This window comes from Brassica napus, chromosome C3 (assembly GCF_020379485.1).
Source record: "Brassica napus cultivar Da-Ae chromosome C3, Da-Ae, whole genome shotgun sequence".
In the NCBI taxonomy this organism is placed as follows: Eukaryota; Viridiplantae; Streptophyta; class Magnoliopsida; order Brassicales; family Brassicaceae; genus Brassica; species Brassica napus.
In genome coordinates, this window is record NC_063446.1 from 49,400,730 (window position 1) to 49,421,829 (window position 21,100).

General features: G+C 39.5%; 2 long non-coding RNA genes across 3 annotated transcripts; one reads left to right on the forward strand and one right to left on the reverse strand.

Annotated features, from left to right (window-relative positions):
- Positions 1–4,105: 4,105 nt before the first annotated feature.
- Positions 4,106–11,238, reverse strand: LOC125583955. The gene is made up of 2 exons (XR_007320962.1): positions 4,594–11,238; positions 4,106–4,515 (listed from the first exon to the last, which is right to left on the reverse strand). It is a non-coding gene; the product is annotated as an uncharacterized LOC125583955 (long non-coding RNA).
- Positions 11,239–15,817: 4,579 nt separating this feature from the next.
- LOC106404644 lies at positions 15,818–19,334 on the forward strand. 2 transcript variants are annotated; one of them, XR_002662196.2, is made up of 5 exons: positions 15,818–16,393; positions 16,492–16,616; positions 16,716–16,958; positions 17,036–18,818; positions 18,972–19,334. It is a non-coding gene; the product is annotated as an uncharacterized LOC106404644 (long non-coding RNA). The 2 variants fall into 2 exon arrangements; XR_001281054.3 differs by having other exon boundaries at positions 15,826–16,393; positions 16,716–16,778.
- Positions 19,335–21,100: the final 1,766 nt, after the last annotated feature.

Here is a 21,100-nt window from a genome sequence, read left to right on the forward strand (position 1 = left end):
TGTCGAATCGTCTTTCTTTGAAGTGTTTTTGGCCGAAGGCTGAGCTAACTTCGTGTGTTTGCGAGTTGCCATCGCGGTAGTCGTGATTTGTCTTAACTTATGCTCTGTGAGAAATCAAAGCCGCAACATTTTCTGACAACCCCAGATGGCTGCGATCTCGCTCTGGGTCGGGAACTCGATGCCCAGGTGATGTGTAGATGGAACGGCTTTCATGGCGTTAACCCATGGGGTTTCCATGATCACATTGTAGATGGCAAGATGATCGACCACCGCGAAATCGACGATCTTTGTGATTTCCTTGGCCATGACTAGTAGCTGGATCGATCCGGGAGTCATAGATACTTCGCCTGAAAAACCCGTTAGCGGTTTTGGCGTTGGGGTAACTTCCCCGAGTTCGATGTACATTCGTTTGAGAGTGTTACGGAAGATAACATTAATTGTTCTTCCCGTGTCGATGAGGACTCTCGTGACTTCCAGATCTCGTATGACAAGATCTATGACGAGTGGATCGCAGTGAGGTTGATCGATTCCGCCGGCTTCGTCTATCGTGAAAGTTATCGAGTTGCTTTGACCATCTCGGGGAGGATACCACGTAGGCCAGTTTGCACTTGATTCGGCCTTTCGTTGGTAAGCCTTGATGGCCGAGACTGTCGTTGCAATACTGCGATCCTCCAATGATCATGTTGACTCTGCGATGATTGTTATCGTTTCTTTTATCTTCTGGTCTTCTTCCGCGTTTATACCCGGATTGGTTTCTTTGAGGGGAATTCTCCGCGGGCGGATTTATGTCCGTCTTCGGAGGGCGATCGGTCTCGATGATGAGATCTTTAACGCTGGTCACCTCGGAGAGCTCTCCAGCTAGTAGCTTTGCGGCCAATCTCGCTTCGAAGACTTTGCAATTAGTCGTGGAGTGTCCTCGGGACTGGTGGAACTCGCAGAAGGTGTTTTCATCGTATCCTTGGTTGCGAGTCCACGTATTACCCGTGGTTCGGCCTTGATCCGAATTGATCGCGTAGTTTTGCGCCCCTTGGAGTTCTTCCCCCTCGTGATGGACGTACTTGTCGTTACGAGAGCTTTTCTTTTTGGTCTTTTGATGCACATCTTTTGAGGACGGCTTCGTCGGTTTATGCTTTTGCGACCAAACTTTCATGTCCTCTTCCGCGGTTTGTCGAGGGTTATCCATTTTCTGAATTTTGACTTGTACCAGAGCGTTTTTCTGAGCGCGTCTATGGCCACCTTGTCGCTTATCCCGCTAACCCTTGACATCACCAGCTTGAACCTGCTTATGAACTCTCGGAGGGGTTCATCTTCCCTTTGGGACAGACTCCAGAGGTCGACATCGGACGTTTCTCTATCTATGAACATAGAGTATTGTTTGAGAAATTCCGATGCGAGCTGTTGGAAACTTCCGATGGAGTTTCGCTTAAGGCGTGCGAACCATTCGAGCGCCGCTCCTTCCAGATTTTTGACGAACAGACGGCAATAGCCGGCGTCCTTTTCGCTATCCTTCAGTCTGGCCCTTTCCATCGTGATGTGGGAAGCCTGAGGTGCACTTTAGGATCAGTCGTACCATCGTAGTTTGGTACTTTGATTTTTCCTGGGTCAGATACCTTCGTATCGGAGATGCGAGCGGTGAAGGGTGTCTTCTGAGCCCCCTCGAGCAGTCTATCGATCTCAGGGGCAGCGCTGGTAGCATGATGGATCTGGGATTTCATGGCCCTTACTTCCGCTGCAGTTTTTGTTATGTAATCGCGAAGGTCGCGAATGTCCGATTTCTCGTCAGTAGATTTCCGAGCTTGTCGGCGTTTACTGCGAGTGATTTCGGTTTGTTTTTCGGCCAGCTCCTCCTGTTCGACCCAGTAGAGGTTTTCCTCCTATTCTGTCATTGGTTTATCGAACAGGGAGCTTTCCCGAGCCCATCGGCTTCTGGTTCTTCTTGGATGTCTGTCAGCGTCCTCCTCAGTATCGTTGGAGACGTCGCTGGGATCCAAGTCAACATGCTCGACTTCATTGGCCTTCGTTTCCTTAGCAGAAGGTAGAGGACTCTCTGAGTTATGTTTCTCGGCAGGGGATGTTTCGCTAGAGTTCTGTCCCGAAGGATGTTCCTGCGATGTTCCAGGCCTGTCGAGTGGGGTTGCGAAGTCGAGTTTTCTTCCGCGGATTTTTGTAGATCCGCAGGGGAGGACCGTATGGTTCCTTGCCGTTAAGGTTTCGTCCTTTTTCGTCAAGGTATCCACGAGTTTGTCCAGTTCTTCCGACATCTTTTCGTAGGCGGAGAACATCTTTTTGAACTCCTCGAGCGTTGCGGCGTTAGCAGATGCGTTGGCCACGGAGCCATCCGCTGCTGGAGTGTGGAGATTGGTGTCGCTTCCTCCGTTGAGAGGAGTCTGCATGTTATTCATATCGTCACTTGACATGTCTGATCGAGCGTGTTGTGGCTAAGAGTTAGATTGATCCGTAGCCCCCCCCCCCCTCCTCCTTCTAACACCAAACTGTGGGAACCGAAATTCACACTGTCGATTTCCGTTTAAATAAGGAAAGTAGTAGAACCCTAGTTTCCCAGAGGTCCCGGATATCTGCTAATACCACACGCCAAGCAATCAGAATACGAAATAAAGACGATAAAAGATAAGAAATCGAAAAGAGAGCAAAGTAATTCTGAATTCGCGTTTGAGCGTTACAACAAGGTAAGAGCCTGGGCTACGAGAGCTGTCGGCGAGATTCCTAGTTGTAAAACCCTAAAGCTGCTAAACCTAATTGAGTCGCAGCTCGAATAACAAAAACGGAAAATTTCCTAAATTGCTCTAAGTGCTAAGTTTGATGTGTATCGTGAATCCTCTTCTGCCTCTCGCCTAGGATTCCTTATATACTTGCTCCTAGGTCGGTTTGCGCCTTTCCCCTTCTGCCCTTAAGCCGTCATCGCTCAAAAATAGAGATATTCCAATTTTCCCGATCTTCGTGATTATCTTCGGAAACTTCACATTTATCTGCGGAAACTTCACATTTATCTTGCCTTACGAACCAAGCATAAACCGTCATACGGCTTATGGGTTTTTGGTTAAGAAATCATAAGTGGGCTTCGAGTTGCGTTTTAGGTCTCTTTGGACCGTCTTTGACTCGAAACGTTTATTATTGTTTCTTCGATAAAAACAAACTTCCCGCGGTTTTTATCATAAAGTTTAACTGATGTCTTCGAGTGATGAGCAATAAAGAATAGTTTAGCCATGGCCTACGGGAGATAGCATTAAAGAGTAGACGAGAACGTATGGATTCGTGTCGTATCGACGTTTTGGGAGTGCTCGGTCGCTACATAGTGACCGAGCCGTGTTCGTGCTCGGTCGCTACGTAGCGACCGAGCTCGGCTTGTGCGTCTTGCGATTGCCTTCGGACAATCGGTACTTAGTGGTTCGATTGATATTTAGAACATGATTTTACCGCAAGGCTCTTTGTAAAGATTCTTTTTACGAAAAATAACTTTCGTAAAAAATGTTTACGCTGATTTTTACGGAGATTTGGACATTAACTTCGTCGTATCTATTTTTGACCCCAACATGAGGTTTAGGGTATTAGATATAGGATGTAGATTTAAGATTTAGTATTTGAAGTTTCTCCTTTAAAATTAATATTAGATATATGGTGTAGATTTCAGATTTATTATTTGAGATTTCTCCTTTAAAATTAAGATTAGATTTTAAAAATGATTAAATTTTGAGTTTAAGTTTCATATTAAAATTTTATTATGAAAAGATTGAATTTTTAAATTTTATTTGAGATATGTAGTGTATAGGGTTTGAAGTGTTGTATGTGGCTTGAAGTTATGTTTTGGGGTTTAGGGTTTGAAGTACATCAAACTCCATTTAATGGTATCACACTAAACATATAAACCTCTAAACTATTATATATAAATATTTTATAACAAAACTCTTAATCATTTTTAAATCCTAAACTCTAAACATAAACCTAAACCCTAAATTTAAAGTAAGATGTAAGGTTTGGGGTTAGTATTTTGTTTTTATTTTTTTGTATTAGAGTGTATACCTAATAACTCTGATATTAGAATTGTAAGTAATTGGAATGGCACTGTTAATCATTATCATCATATATGTTTGTCTGCTAGATGATTTCGATTATGGATTCCACTATAATATTACATTAAAAAAGAACAAGTTTTACATAAGATCATCCAAACACTAAACTAACTTCATATACTAACGAGAAAAATGAGAAAGTGGTTGCTTGGTCTCCTCAAGAGTTGTGGCTCTTCTTGGTATAAGCTATCCACAATCTTTTTCTCAGGAATCGTTGCTGACAAAAGCTATAGAAACAGACAGTTCAAGACATTCTTCTCACCTACTTGAAAACTCGAAAACAAGTCATTTATAGAAAAGAAAATCAACGAACTTGAAAACAACCTACTTCTCACCTACTTTGATGACACCACTCGCAATAATTTCTCTGTACAAGTCATTGCCTTCACAGGTTCGTTTCCCACACCAGTAAACACAGAGAAATCATCTGTTCACCACAAGAAATACCCATTAATAAAATAAAACAACTGCCCACAATGTGTAAACAAACTCTGAAAGTACATACCCTGAGCTATGGAGCTATGGATGTATGTCTTACCGGCAAGTCATGTGGTTGCAACAGCTATTCTCTGACTGACTACTACTGAATGTAGTTATACCGATTGTACTGAGTACTACTAAGTATTACTAGTACTACTACTAAGTATTACTAGTACTACTACTAAGTTAATTATATCGAGTTCGACTAAGTTCTACTTATTATACTATAAAATACTAGGTACTACTGAGTTAGTTATACCAAACTCGACTGAGTTAGTAATACCGAGTTATACTGGATCCAGATCTGAAGAAAACAAATAAAAAACACGAAACATACTTTGCAAAGGGGGAACAAGAACAATAAAATCATTAAATCATAAAAAAAAACACATCTATAGAGAACAAGAAGAACCCTAATCATACAAAACCCAGAATCTTAATTTACAGCCCTAAATCGAAAACATGAGGACAATAAAAACTCGGGAAGAGAAAGAATAGCCATTGATGTGAAGCGAGAGAAGAAGAAGATTTGAAGTGCATATGTTGAACCATCGCCGTTTTGAACAGATCTAAAGCGCGTGAAGAGGAATAATCGCCATTGATTTTGTTTCTATCACCTTCGACCGTTGTTTTCTTCATCTACAACGGATCTGTTTTACTGTTTACTGAGAAAAAGAAGAAAATCACAGAGAAAATAGAGAAGATAGAAAGAAGAGAAGAGAGAAAGTCGCCGGAAGAAGAGAGAAAAAAAGGAACGGTTGTGGCAGAGAAAAGAGAAAGAAAAGGATAAAGAATGATAAGAATAAGAAAAACTAAATCAATTGATATCTGTATATTACGGTTAGGGGTATTAGTGTAATTAACTTAACTTTCGCATTAAAATTATATAAAATAAAATAATTTTAGATGGGGTCCTTGGGAGATTGAGTTATGAGATTTGGAGGTAATAGAGGAGATGTTTCCAAAAGAAGACAATCAAAGATTCCAGCTCCATCATATAATACCAAATCAGTAAAATAGCCAATATGTAGCTACAAATCAGTAAACGCGACAAATCAGAATGCAGTCTGATGAAAAGGGTAAAACTTTTCCCACAAAACGCATATCAGAACTCAGTTCCAGTGGCATAATGAGAAACAATCAGAATCACACACCAAAAGGACAAAGTCTTTTTCTGCTAATCGAACATAGACTAATCCAGTTCTGGTCATACAGTAAACAAATACCATATGCAAGATGAGATTGGATTCAACAGAGAGAGAGAGAGAGAGAGAGAGAGAGAGGCGGAGGAAGTTTTACCCATCTCCAGGCACGTCGCTTGCCACGATTAGCTTCTCATATTCTGAGACCAGGATTGCATTAGCGTTCTCTACTTCCGCCATTGAAGAGTAACAGATCTTCTTCCCCTCCAACATCTAGGGTTTTGCATAAGCAGAGAGAATATATAGGGTATGTAATTGTCGGATACAAGCATCGCTGGATTGAGAACGGAAGAGGTGGGGAAACTCGCCGGAGAACCAACTTTTCTCATGCCCCCGTATGTCATAGAGCAATCTCCTATGGGCCTCTCAAATCTCCTATACCCCCATTGCTTTAATTAAATATGAATAACCGATTTTGCCCTTTTATATTTTTGAATTATTTAAAAAACAATTCAAATTTTCAAAATTTCGAATTTTCAAATTTGGGATACTACATTATATTGATATAGTTTTACTTAGTTGTATAAGTTATATCGAGTTTTACTTCTGAATTTGTTATACTGAGTTATACTGGTTATACTAGTTATACTACCGTCCACGGCGTCAATGGGGACCGTCGTAGTTGATTTGGCTTCCACGACTGAATCTCCGGAAGTTGTTCGTGATGGATACGGTGGGGCGTATCTCACCTTCTTTGAGACCTGCGGTCTTTTCTTCCCGATCCCAGAACCTATCCTTAGTATTCTGGCAGAACTGGGTTTGTCGCTCACTCAGATGTGTCCCAATTTCTTGAGACATCTTTTGGCACTCCTAGTCAAGGCTCGCGAAGAAGGTCTATTGTTCGGCCTCAATGAGCTTCATCATCTCGTTCTGATGAAGCGAAACAATCAAAACCTGGGACCTTTCTTATGTCTCCCCGTCAAGGACGTCACATCATACAGGATATCTCATATCGTGATCAAAACTGGCGGGAAGAATTCTTTGTCTTCAAGATCGATGAGGCGTCTGTGGGAAGTTTTGATTTCTCGAGGCTTCCCCGCTATTGGGCTGAGGACATAGGTAAGTTACTCTTTATTACTTTTGCATGCGCGGGCAGTTATTGATGGATTTTTTTTTGTTCGTTCTAGTTCATTCGGGGAGATCGGACATGACCGACGGGCTTCGGGGTTTAATCGGAGCTCTTAGGGGAGGTCGCTCGAATTGGCCTTCGTTCGATCGTGCTTGAATTCGAGCTGCCTTCTCGATGCCGGACGGATCGGGTGTTGCCCCGGAGGTCGGGTGCCGCTGAGGATGAAGCGGAGCACTCTCAGGAGGAGGTGGGGCCTCTTCTAGCAATCCTCCTCCTCCCAATAGGTTGGAGAGGCAGCTCGTGAGGGGGTCATCGACCGAGAGGCTTGGTCGGTCGCTACGTAGTGACCGACTCGTTGCGGATCGGTCGCTACGTAGCGACCGACTGAGAGGCTGGGTCGGTCGCTTCGTAGCGACTGACTCGTGCGCGGGTCGGTCGCTATGTAGCGACCGGCTTGTTCGCGGGTCGGTCGTTACGTGGCGACCTTGTTTCATGAACGTGTTCTTTAGTTCCGATGAATGAACCAAGATTAATGCAATGTTTCACCGCAAAGTTTTTCGTAAAGATTTCTTTACGAAAATTACTTTTCGTAAAAACGTTCATGATGATTTTTACGGATATTTGGATGTTAACTTCGTCATGTCCGTTTTTGCCCCAACATCGACGACATTCAAGCGTTAATTACGTCGTTACCGTTTTTGACCCCAACAATACATATTGGTTATCTAACTACGGATGAATTTGGTATTTTCAGGGATCCAGAAGGCCAAGCACGAGCTATGGATGGACACATTCTCAACATATCCAAGGAGGACATAGCTGACATTATTACCATGAATGGGTCCAGAAACTTTCTGGACACGCGGACTAGAGTTGAGGATCCACCATCGATCGACAAAACCAAAGCACCATCGATCGACGGCCAGTCCGAATTCAGAAGAGTACTTCATCAAAAGAGGAAAAGGAAACCTCGCTGGGAGTACACAGAGACACCCACACCTACCGTGGCTGACGAAGCCAGTTACAGCAAAGCAAAGATTGATGAGATGGTAGCAGAGATCTACAGAGCTATTCGGACTTCAGATGATTATCATTCAAAGAGGCTCGAGGACGTCTACTACCCATTCGACAACAGTATCAGCTGGTTGACCACACGCATAGATGAGAGGAAGCAAAACATAGCCATGATTCAGAAACAACATGCAGTCGGCGCAGGAAGATCAAAATCGATCGCCGCTAACGCTCAAACATCGACCGACGCCGACATCTAAACATCGATCGATGCTCGACCTGCATCATTTGAAGATAGGCTTCAATCATTCACCTACAGGCTTGATGGTGTCTACTACCCGCTCTGTGACAATATCAATTCATTGACCACACACATGAACGCGTTGCAGCAAGCGATAGACATGATTCAGAGACAGCTAGACTTTCAAGCAGAACCGTTACCATCGATCGACAGACGGACACACCCATCGATCGACAGCGACTATACCAGATTACGAAGCAAGCTGGTAGCCGAAAAGGACTTACAGGATAAGCTTGATGAGATCACTTTCTCTCAAGACTTTCTGAAAGAAGATGTCTACCAGGAGTTGAAAGACATCTCAGAATCTACACATGCCATAATTGGATTGCAACAGCGCAACATTGGAAATCTTCAGCATAGGATGAATGCAAGTGAGGTTGCTAGAGAAAGATTAAAGAATCAGTGGACCAGAGGAGATGAGGCCATAAAAAGCTTCATTGGCACTTGGTTTCAGATAAGCAAAGATGAAGTGGACACTTGCATACAACCAAGTGGTCACTTTGATTACTACTAGCCAAAAACATCCTCCAAAATCAAGCTAAATGACTATAACAAAGCGTTGAGTGGGTGGCAACTCACTATTAGGTACTTTCTTTAAAGTTTTAGTGTTTGCGGTTATTTATTTTCATTTTTAATTATATTTCAAGTCATAAATTAAATAAAAAAATTGCAAAACCCAAAAAAAAAAAAAACCAAAAGAAAGACCCAATGAGCTGTTACCTGTCATCGATCGATGAGATCCAGTCGGCATCGTTCGATAGCACAACACCAGAAGCGATCGATAGACACTCCCATGTGTCGATCGACATCGACATCAGCGATCAGGTATATCGTACTCCTTGTTACATATTGTCCTTATGATTTATGTTTCAATCAAACTCCGACTAGATATACACTAGGGACAGTGTAATTTAAGTCTGAGGGGAGGTTTACTAATATTAAGTTTACCTATGAATTTTATAAAAAAATTCAAAAAAAGTTTTTATTGGGTCAAGAAGGGGACAATGAACTTTTAAAACTTTCCTTACTTATCTAACCACTCTTTAGCACCATTCTTAGATTTATTGACTACAAATTGTACTATAGATGCTAAAGTGGATCATCCTGCCAGTTATTCACACTTGCTGAAATGTTTGAAAGAACTAAGCTGACCTCCAACCTAATTGAGCTTAACTTTCTTGTCTTGGGGCTTGGTATACAATGGATCGGAATCCTCCTGCAAGTCTAGAAGGTATTAGACTTAGTGTCCCTAGTTTTCCTTCCACCTCTCTTTCGCATCCATATATATTTACAAAAAGATTGAAATGATTTCTTGTGGTGTAGAGGGGTAGGAGTGTCTCCTGCGACCCCATTATTCTACTCTAATAGAATGATCACACATTGTTTAGAAGCGAGGGGTAGATACATTATCGATGACTCCACTATTTGCCTACAACTTTGCCCAGTAAAAAAATAAAATAAAATAAATCGGATTTAGTGAAGAGAGAAGAGAGAAGAGAGAAGGGGAACCAGAAAAGTTTACATGTAGTTCCAGATACTTGTTTGAGTTTATTCCATGTGTTTAGTGATCGATACTCCCAAGGTAAAGTCTACACCTTTGTTATTTATATGAATGAAATGAGGTCAGTAGATGGGTTAGTCAGACATGATTAGTTAAGTTGCTATATGAATGGAATTGGTTGCTAAACTAGGATATTGCATAGAAAGTACTTATGAGTTAGGCTTGATTTGATGTAGTTTGCAATATTGCTGAGTTGGTGATTGTAAGTTCTTAAATTGTGTGAGCCCCTGTGATTTTCAAACCACTTACAGAGAGACTGTTTGTTCTTTTGCTTGAGGACAAGCAAGAGTATGTCTGGGGGTGTTGATATACCATGGATTTTACCCATTTTTAGTCATGGTATATAGGTTTTTTTAAATACATTATAGTTGTTTTGGAGTCTTTTCAGTATGTTTTCAGGTTTTGGAGTGATTTGGACGAAAGTGGTGACTTTAGTGCATTTTGGAGATAAAATTATAAGACTCGTAGCTGACCATCGACTAGCCTAGCGATCGATGATCGGGGATGATAATCGATCAACACATATTCTGTGTTGTCGATTGACAGTGAAGCACGCAGAGGTCAGATTGGTTCCAGCTGACTTTAAGCCCAAGTCCCACAAAAATTACCATATTACCCCTGACGAGTTTTAACCTAATATTTATGTGTTTTGCCATTATTTTAGGCAATACACGCTTTCTTACTTTCATACAGAAAAATACTTAGAGTATTTGGTTTGGAGAGAAGATCCAAGAACTCCTTCAGAGATTTGTGATTGGAACTCCAGTTTTCTACTCTATTCTATTTATGCAGTTTTCATATCTTTTTTTTGATGAATTGTTTAGCGAAGTCTGAGTAATTCTCCTTTTTAGATTTAGGGTTCAAATATTTATGGGGGTTTAGCCCAAAATATAGAATTTCTAAGTATTAGGAAATCCATCAATTAAATTGTTCTTAATGCATGTGTTCTAGAGTAGCTAACTAGGACGTTGCCTATAGATATTAGGGTGCAAGCGAAAGTTCTGTTCTCTATCTGAATTAGTTTAGATTGTTCTAGGATTGCTAGAAACAAGCGGAAGATGATTTATCTAAACCTAGTAAACACGTCAAACCTGTGCATAACGCTCCTGGAAGGTTGGAAGGTTCATCGATCGACAACTCATTAGTTGTATCGATCAACAGGCTGAAAGGTGTATCGATCGACACCCCATTGTTGGAATCGATGGACACTTTCTCAGGACCAACAAGAAACAGCTGAGGTCCTAGATCTGACGATAGATAGTCTAAAAATATGGAAGTTGATCGACTATTCTTATTGTTTGAGTTCTAGAATATCCATTGTCTGAATAGAAACTCTAAGTCTAACGCTTTCCATATCTTTCTTAAAACCCCAATCAATTAATCGAACAATTAATTCTTCACAACCCTACTATTTACATTTAAAACATGTTTGCCTAGCTTAACCACATAACTAGTAGATCTATTGTGTGCCTTAGCTCTCCGTGAATTCGATCCCTAAGTACTGCAACTCGACCTCTTATTTGAGAGAGCACAAATCACTTATAAGGTAATTTGAGTGATATCAAAAAGCGCACTTATGATTTTTTTTTTTGAGAATCGGCCCAAAGTCACCATGACGGTTTATCGAATATTCACGAAAGAAGATAAATGTCAAGTTCGAACATAAATGTCAAGTTTCAAGTGATAATCATGAAGATCGAGAAAAAAAAGAATATTTCCACGAGGAGATAAACTTGAATCAAGGGCAGAAAAGGAAGGACGGCCGACCTTGGAGGTATATATAAGAGGAGCCAATGAAAGAAGCGGAGACACAATTCTTTTTACTCTTAGAGCTCTCTGCACTTAGAAATTTTAGGCATTATTCTCGACATGTCTTGTTTCTATGACTTGCACTCGATTACTAGACGAACTCGCAGATGCAGTTCGATCTCTTGTTCCAATCTTTCAATTGAACTACTTTCGGCTTGATCCTTGAAAGGGGTACGTAGTCAGCCTTTCATAAGGTTCAGTCCGAAAATAAATAAAACCTTTTTGGTATTTGTTTTGTTTGTTGTTATCAAGCTGCGACGCAATTAGGTTTATGGTTTTTGGTGGCTAGAACTAGAGAATTCGCTGACAGCTCTTGCCGAAGCTTTTATAATCTTTTGTAATAATTGCAATGCTCTTACGCAGATTCGAAATAAAGATCTAATTTTTCTATATATTCGTTTTGTTATCTTTTCATATTTTCTGCATTTATTTGGTCACTTGTCGTTGGCTCTCGCCGAGAATCAGAGACCTTAGAGAAAGTTAGGGTTTCCTAAATTTTCTCCAATTACGGAAATTAACGGTTTGAATTTCGGTTCCCACACTAGTTAGCTACTCTATAACACAATCAATGAAGGATCCTAATTAAATCACCCTAGCAGTTCTATGTTATCAATAATTCATCAAAACCTTAAATCTAACAAGATGATTACTCATACATAATTAAGAATGACATAATCAGTGACTGAATAAAATGCATAAATAGAATAAGGTAGAAATGTTGGAGTTCAATAACAAATCTCTGAAGGAGTTCTTGATCTTCTCTCAAAAAGCTACTAAGTAAAAGCCCTACGTAATATGGTGTAGAATAGATGTGTAAGGTTGTTTGTGATGGTGTGTCTTGCCTAAACAATGTAAAACACTTTACATTCTAGGTATAAAGTCGGCCATGGGAATTTTGGTAATATGTGGTACTTTTGGGCTTGAGTTGGCTTGAATCAAGTGGTCCCGCTCGAGATCGCTGACCTGAACCTCCAGCTGAGAGAGCTCAGCAGCACGAGCAGCTTCAGTAGATTTCAACGCGGCCTCGGCTTGTTTCAATGCCTCTCGCGATTCAGCCAGGCCCCTTGTCGAATGCTCTATCTCTGATCCGCAGTCGCTGAGCATCCCGTCAATCAGGTATACAAACTATACATGAAATAAGGGTCAGGATAATCGTAGAACAAGGTGGCTCATGCTGAAAATAGTCAAAACAAACCTTGGCACGATGTTGCGACCAAGGTCCCGAGGGCTCCCCTTCTGCGCCAGCGGTACATCTCCTCTTCTTGACGGTCTCGGTTGCAGCGCCAGTCCTCTTGCGACTTCTGGTCAAAGGAGCAGCACTGGACGCGGGAAGCCCTAGGACGATCTCCTTCCTATCCAAAGGTGGAGGCATCAACTCCGTCGCCTTCTCCTCCTTAGGAGCTGGGACTGGTGTGGTCGAAGAGCCCGAGGGTTGAGCCGAGACCTCCGGAACTTAAACAGGAACCATGGCCGATTCTACGAGGGGCGTGGCATCACCAGGGGACTTGTTTCCTCTAGCCGAGGTCGACATCACAGGCAAAGAAAGGATAGCTGGCACCTCAGGCTGAATCTGACCCCCTTCCTTCCCGGCACTACGTCTGGACAGTCTCTCTTTGAAAGAAAGAAACCCGGCGATGAAGGTTGGAGTAGCTTCGTGCATGGTCGGAGTCGAAAGTGCCGAGTTGGCCTCACCCATCTCGACGTCGGAGCTTTTCTTTTCACTTGGGGAGGAAGACATTCTTGATAGGTAGTTTGAAGAAAAGAGAATGCGAGAGAAAGAGATGTTTGAAGAATGAGGAGTGGTAAGTTGCTACTTATAAGGATATGAGGGTGACGTGGATTTCCGCAATAAATATTCTTAGCCAAATATTTCGATTTCTAATACATATCACTCACCCGCAAAATCGTCTCTGAGTCTTACGGGCTGGGGGGCTAACTGTTGGGGTCAAAAACGGTTATTTCGAAATCAACGGCTATGATTATTGTTTATTCACGGATTTCTCGCAAAACATTCACTGAAAGAGAAATCGGAAGTGAACGAACGAGCGAATCCCGCACAAAAGCCACTCGCCGGAGAGCTGAACCGTCACGCGGGTCAGCTCGCCGGCGAGCTCAACCATCACGTCGGACAGCTCACCGGCGAACTGAACCGACGCGTGGTTGTGCTCGCCAGCGAGTTCAGCCGTCACACGAGTCGGCTCACCCGGCAAGCTCGACCTGATCCCGGCCTGTCCGACTTACTTCGACTCCCGTATCTTCCGTATAGCTGTGATATCCGACCTTCGGGACCATATACTTCTCGTTTCGTTTTGATTGAAGTTATTCTCAAAGTTTTATGACCAAAACCGAGAAATTGTATAAACGCCAAAAAGCCTAAGAACGGTCCGCAAGAATCCAGACTGGTCTAGAGGCCCATCTACGCTCTCAGAAGGGATTCGAGCCCATAAAAGTTATGACGGTTTGTCCTAACTCGCAGAAATACGATAAATGTATAGATTCGAGGATAACTATCAAGATCGACGAAAAATGGAATATTCCCGAAAGAGATAGACTTGGGCCCGAAGGCGAGGATGGGCCACCGACCTAGAGCGACTATATAGGGAGAGCAGGAGCAGAAGAAAAAGGGATCCGAGAATTTAGACTTAGAGAACTCCTGCTAGCTTAGAGAACTTAGGGCTTAGGTGGTTAGACTAGCACGGCAAGGCTTAGGACGTCTTGGCCGCCTCTTGTCCTGTTGTTCCGATAGTTAGCATATCTCTACTCCTCTCGGAGAAATCTTGTATTCATACTATTCAATAAAATGCCTCTCAGCGATTATCTGTCTTTTTATCGTTCTAAAGTGATTACGCAGAGAATTCGGACCTTCAAGGAAAAACGGGTTTACTCGGTTTTCCTCCATTATTATTTATTATAATCGACGGTGTGAATTTCGGTTCCCACAGTCCAGTAGAAAGGGGAACGACCTGAAATGCAACATGGGAGTTTACAAGGACTTCATTGCTCAGTATCCTCATTTCCATCCTTGAGGACAAGGATGATTTCGAGCAGGGGTACTGTGACAGCATTTACCTCTTTACTCTCCTATCTTCACTACAGGAAATATGGGTTTTAATAGCAGTAGAAGATAGTGTTTTTTACCTTTGTGCTATGGTTGACATACCCTTTAATTTTAAATAGCGTTTGTGAAAATACAACGCTATGTTTGATTGGTCTGATTAAATTCTACACACGCTTATATCCTAACACATTAAACTTCAACCTTAAACAATACATCTCAATAATCTTTATATATCCATAAAATTTTAAACTTCTAAAATTTGTTAAAATCTAATATAGTTAAAATTATAACAAAAACAATGAAGAGTTATAATTATTTTATTTCTTTTTATGTTTCTTCTTTCTTAATTTTCAATTGGTTAAGAAAAAATCACATGGATAACCCTCATGATTAATATTAAACATTGATTAAAAATGATCTAATGGACCAAAATGCTTCTACGCTCTTCTCTCTTTACAAAAAAAAATCTAGAAACAGATCGTCTCTGTCGATGGCGAAGCCTCCACGTCTCCGCATCGCATCTCCTCGTCTCCGTCTGTCGCATCTCCTCGTCTCCGTCACACCTCGATTTCTCTCTCGTATATGGTTGCAAGGCGGAGCAGCACCGAAGGCGGCGGCGTCTCAGATCTGGAGCTTCTTTACCATATGGGGTCCATTGCTTCTAAGTTGTATAGATGGTCTTCACCTCGACAGCCTAGCATATATGAATCGTTGTAGCTGTGTTTCTCATCTGATTGCTCGTGATTGTTTTGGTGGCATAGGATGTTAGTCTTCTAATGTTGTTGCTTCGTACGAATCCCTTATCTGGGACACTGCATCAACTATGTTCTCTCAGTTCTGTTAACTCGAAGAAAAGAAATGAAGCCAAAGGAGTGGTTTGGAGTTTGGGTCTTTGGTAAAGATAAGGCAAGATCTTCAGAGATTGTCTATCAAGGCTTCATGAAGGTTTAAAGAAGTCTAGAAGTATCATGAAGGCTGTGCAAAGACAGGGATTAAGTCCAGGAAGGGCTTAGACATCATTTGGAGTAAGATAGGCAATGGTGCAAAGATAGGGCGACCCAAGATCAGATAGGATCGACTTAAGGAGAAGTCTAGACGAGAGATGCAAAGTTAGGGCGAGGTACGGACGGCCTGTCCGTACCAACGACCGTACAAAGCAAGTGACCGTACCAAACTTACCCGGATCGACCAGAATTGGAGTTTTGCTCAGTTAAGGCACAAAGAAGCTTAGGGTATGATCTTGTGACCGTTGGAGCAGCAAATGGGGCACGTGAGACAGCTGGTGACAGGCTGGCCGGGAATGGCCAAAAGGTAAAGCACCTTTTGGAGCAGGACCACACATGAGACAATCTGGGTTGTCCAATTCAAACTGAGCAAATCTGGCCATTGATTCTTCATCCTATCTTCTCCACTTTACAGCTTGCACAAGACCACTCCAAGACCAGATCCTGATCATCCATCTTCAAGTCTTTTATCAGCCATTAGATCTAGGTTATGATATTGGAAATGTACAGCTCATATATAAGCCTTAGGTTGGCGATTTGTAACACTCAAGGGAGTGAGGGGGAGTTTCCCTCTCCACTTCATGATAAACTTGTTCTTGAATCTGAAACCCTAATCTCTAATCTCTTATTCTCCTAATCTCTCAGTATCTTAATCTATGTTCCTAAATCTCTTATTCTCCCATAAACACTCTCATTAATCTGTCTTTCTAAATCACCTAGAGCAAGCTCTCATCATTTTCCATTGGAGTTTATACACACACATACAACCAGACAAGAGAACTCTACAAATCTCATACGTCTCTCGTATAAGTAAGGGTCTTTCTCGCGAGTTTTATTTGTGAATGATTTCGTTTTGTTTTCTCAGTTCTATTTTCTTCAGCTTCTGTGTTTTTTTTTCCTGTCTTCAGCTTCAGATACAGCGACTGAGAACCAGAAGAACACTACAGTGACTGATCAGAACACTATTTCTATGTCTGTGTCTGATGAATCTAAAAGTACTGCTCTCACTGATTCAGTTGATAACTCACCCCAGGTTAGGACTCAGATTTGAATGATGAATCTTTCCTATAAGGTTTCTGTAAAGTTAGTTTCATTGTAAATTAAAGGGCTTTTTATCTTCTTTTGTGTTTAGGCTGGAGCTGTAAGTGATGAAACTGTTGAATGTTCTTGGATCAAATAGAGCTTGAATTTGAAGGTATGTTAAGATCTCAATCTTTATTTCTCATAGTGATTGTGTTTATGGTTTAATAGGATGTTGAATCAAGAAAAGGTCTTCTTAGAAAGTCAAATCTTAGTGATTGTTTCTTGATTAATTGCGGCTCATCTCAATGGTCTTAACCAAGCGGGATCCGATGGTATCAAGGCCGAGTCTTTTGTATGAACAACCTCATCTTTTACACTTAAAAAATGAATTTTTTGTTTTTTTATGTTCTTATGTGTCTCTTGTTTCAGCTGCTGAGAGACGAAAGATGTTGGAAGGCATGGTTGCCTAAGACATGTTTTGTATTAAAACAGATATAACTATGAACGCAGACTGCAGAGGTGGACTTAGGATAAGTAGGTGTCTGAGAAGATGTTGGGAGTGGTCGGGTGGACTGGTAATGGGTTCACACAATAACAAGAAGAAAGAAGGATCCATAATTAATCAAGAACATCTCCTTTTCGCTTTAAGTTTCATTTTTGAATTAGGGAGATTGATGCTTTTGATTCTTGCAGAGATGGTTATGATAATGTATGGAAATGTTATATGATCAAAAGAAAATCTAATACTAATAAAAAATTAAAAAAAAATAAAAATAATATTTTTACTTCAAATTTTAAACCCTAAACATGCCCTAAACTTCAACAATTTGTAGTTTACAATTTATGCAATATATTTTTACCAATGAAAAATAATGAGGATGATTAACAAAAGAATGATAACTGATATTTATAAAGTTATATTTAAAATTTTGATTTGTAAAATAACATTCCTTTATGATTGCTCAATAAATTTGAAATTTCATAATAAAATAAAGATTGTGTTTAGAGATTAAATTAGCATTTATGGTTTGAGGTTTAGATTTAATAATTGAAGAAGATTTTATAAAATGTTTAATTTCGAATTTAAACATAAGATTTGAGATTAAAATAAAAAAAAAATGTTTAAGTTTTAAGAGTTGTGTGTTGAAGTTTAGGGTTTCAACCCTAACCCCTAAACATAAACTTTAAAACTTCAATTTTTTTCATAATATAACTTTAGTCTTAAATTTAAATTCAAAATTTAATCATTTTAAAAATACAATCTAAACTTCAAATTATAAACCTCAAACAGTAAATCATAAATCTACATCCTAAATCTAATCCCTAAACTCCAAATTTAAACCTTGCATACAAAATTTTAAAACTCTAATCTTTTATTATTTAATTTCAAATCTTAAATTTAATCTTAAAATCTAATATTAAATCTTAAATCTATACACAAAACAATATCCGAACCCTAAATTTAATCTTTTCACAATTCACTCTCAAATCTTAAACTTCAAATTTCAAACTTAAACTTTATACCTCAAATCATAAAACCTAAACTTCAAAGCTTATATCTAATCTAAAACCATATACTTAATTCAAATATTCAAAACCATAATTCTATACCCTAAACTTTATTTCGTTGACCATAATTCTAATTCATATACTCTAAACACTAATAACAAAGTTTAAATTTTTAAAATTTAAATTCAAATATAAATTAATTTTTTCAAATTTGAAATTGTGAAATCTAAATCTGTAAATTTTGTATCAGAATAATTTATGTACATTGCAATTTTACCACTAATACTTTGGGTATTAAAACAAAAATAGAATAAGAAAGGAGTTACAAATATTTGATTGGTCAAAACAAACTGACCAATAATGTACAAGGGTGGAGATCAGACCTTTTAAATCACAACCGTTGATTAACCTAAATCTAATGGACAAGATCTTGTCTCTCTAATCTCTTCTCATGTGTTTCTTCCTGTCCATTTCTCTTCTCTTTTGTTTCCACTTTTTTTTCTTCGTTAATCATGCTCCCTAATCTCACAGATCTTGTCTCTGTATTATCTTTCTTCATCACCACTAAACCTTTGTCACCAGCAGATCTCGTCATCGTCTCCACCATATCTCGTCGTTGTTACAGCCATAGCTTCGTCACCACCATAGCTTGTCCATCGAGGCGAGGATGAAAAATTGTTTGACCTCCTCACCACTACGACATGTAAAGTCACTTGCCCTTCCTCTTTCTTTTGACCTTCCTATTTACTTGTAATTGATTTTTTTTTTGTTTGATCTAAGAAGGAACCGGGAAGGAGAAGAAGTGGTGTTACTCTCAATCTGTGTTCTGATTCCGGTTTTGTTTTTCTGTTCTTAGTGAAAAAGGCGGAGGAGGCTGAAGAAGCTTGATGGTTGTGGTCTCGGCGTCAACAATGGTGGTCTCGGCGTCAACAATGGTGGTCTCGACTTCGTCAATGGTAGCTTAGAGCGGTGGAGGGGGCTGAATAAGCTTACCTGTGGTGTTCTTGGCTGGTGGTCTCGGCCTCAAAGATGAAGAAACCGAAGGAGCTGAAGTCGACGGCGAAGGAGATGAAGTTGACGGCAAAAAGTTTAGATGTAGGGTTAATTTTTTTTATTAGGTTAAACTTTTTAGTTTTACATTTCCAAACCGGGTTTTGTAAACTAGAATTTATTTGTAAACCAAAATTAATTATATTTGGTAGTTTTAATTTTTAATTAATTTCCGATTCCAATATATAAAAGCTAATTATATTATAAAGAAATTTGTATAAATCAATTTAAATAATAAAGAAATGTTAAATATATAAATCAATTTAATAATATTTGTATTATGTTATTAAAAAATATTAACAATTGCATAAACAATAACGCTATTGTTGTATAGTTAATTATAGCATAAACGAAAACCGCTATTAAAAGTGTCGGATCTATTATAACGGGCGCTGTCAAAACGGCTAAGGAAGCGCTATCATACATGATTTATAGGGTTTTTCGTCTGCTATTACTACCCTTATTTCATGTAGTGCTTTTACTCTATTGTTCAATGCTCAAGATCCTCAAAATACTCTACTTTCGGCCAATATGTCCAGTGTCACAAAACTAGTAATCTCAATTACTTGATGTGGAGCAGACAAGTCAGAGCATTGCTTGAAGGCCATGAACTTCACATTTTATCGACGAGCCGAACTAAGCACCACCAACCACAATAACTCGTGATTGTTTGGTCATAACAAATCCGACATATGCTCCATGGCGTCGCCAAGACCGTCTCCTCTACAGCTCGATGATAAGAGCCATATCTCTCCCAGTTCAATCGGTTGTCTCCAGTGCCAATACTACTCAAGAAGTTTTGTCTTCTCTGGCTGCGACCTTTGGTAATGCATCTTGTGGTCATGTACGTCAGCTCAAGCTTCAGATTGAGCGCTGTGTCAAAGGAACAAAGACGATCAGTGAGTATCTACGTCAGATGAAATCAACATCAGATGACCTTGCTCTTTTGGGCAAACCGATGGATCATGAAGACCTTACAGAACGGATTCTAGACGGGCTTCCTGAAGAGTGCAAGCTAGAGATTGATGCCATTCATGGTCGTGACACTTCAATTTTGTTTACTGAACCCTATGAACGCCTGGTGAATAGGGAAGTTATCTGTAACACCCGTATTTTCCGAAATCTATACTATTAAAGCAGGATCCTATTGTCATAATTACCTTAGGGGCATGTTTCCTTCACTAACATTGCATGTTTCATTAAGGGCAATTAAGTAATATTAATAACAAATCTATATTGGGTCATTATTTTTGGATCCAGCCCAAATCAAATCTCTCTTGGGCCATTTGGGCCTATTAAAAAATCAAATTCAATTCTCACCTTTTTTTTTCCTTTGGACCATTGAGTCCAAGTTCAAATAATTTTTTTTCAACTATTCTTAATTATTATTTTTTTTATTTTCTTAATATAATTTAAGCATTCATAAAAATAATTGAATTTTTTTATTGAAAAGTATAAATCTTTATTAAAAGTATATAATTTTTTAATTAAAATATTAACCCCATAATAAAATTAATTTATCAGAGTTATACCAACTTAATTCATTAAAAAAATAAAGTTTAATTTTTTTTAACATAAATAGTCATTTAAAATGAAATACGATAAATAAAGATAAAATTTTTAAGTCTTTTATAAAATAAAACACAAATATATGAAAATGTGACATTTACTAAATATTTGTCAATTGAAAAAAAAAACAAAAATAAACCCGCGCTTTGAAAGCGCGGGTCAAAATCTAGTAACTTAATTAAATTAAAAGTCTGAAATCTCCATTTATTACTTCTCAAAAGTCAACTCCAAAGTGGTAAATCCAATAAATAGCCATAAATCCAAATAACATAATAAATCCCGAAAATATCGGTAAAAGCATAAAAACCGCAAGTCTAAAAACTAAAGAAATAAAACTCCCAAAACACCAATCCGATAGCAATCACT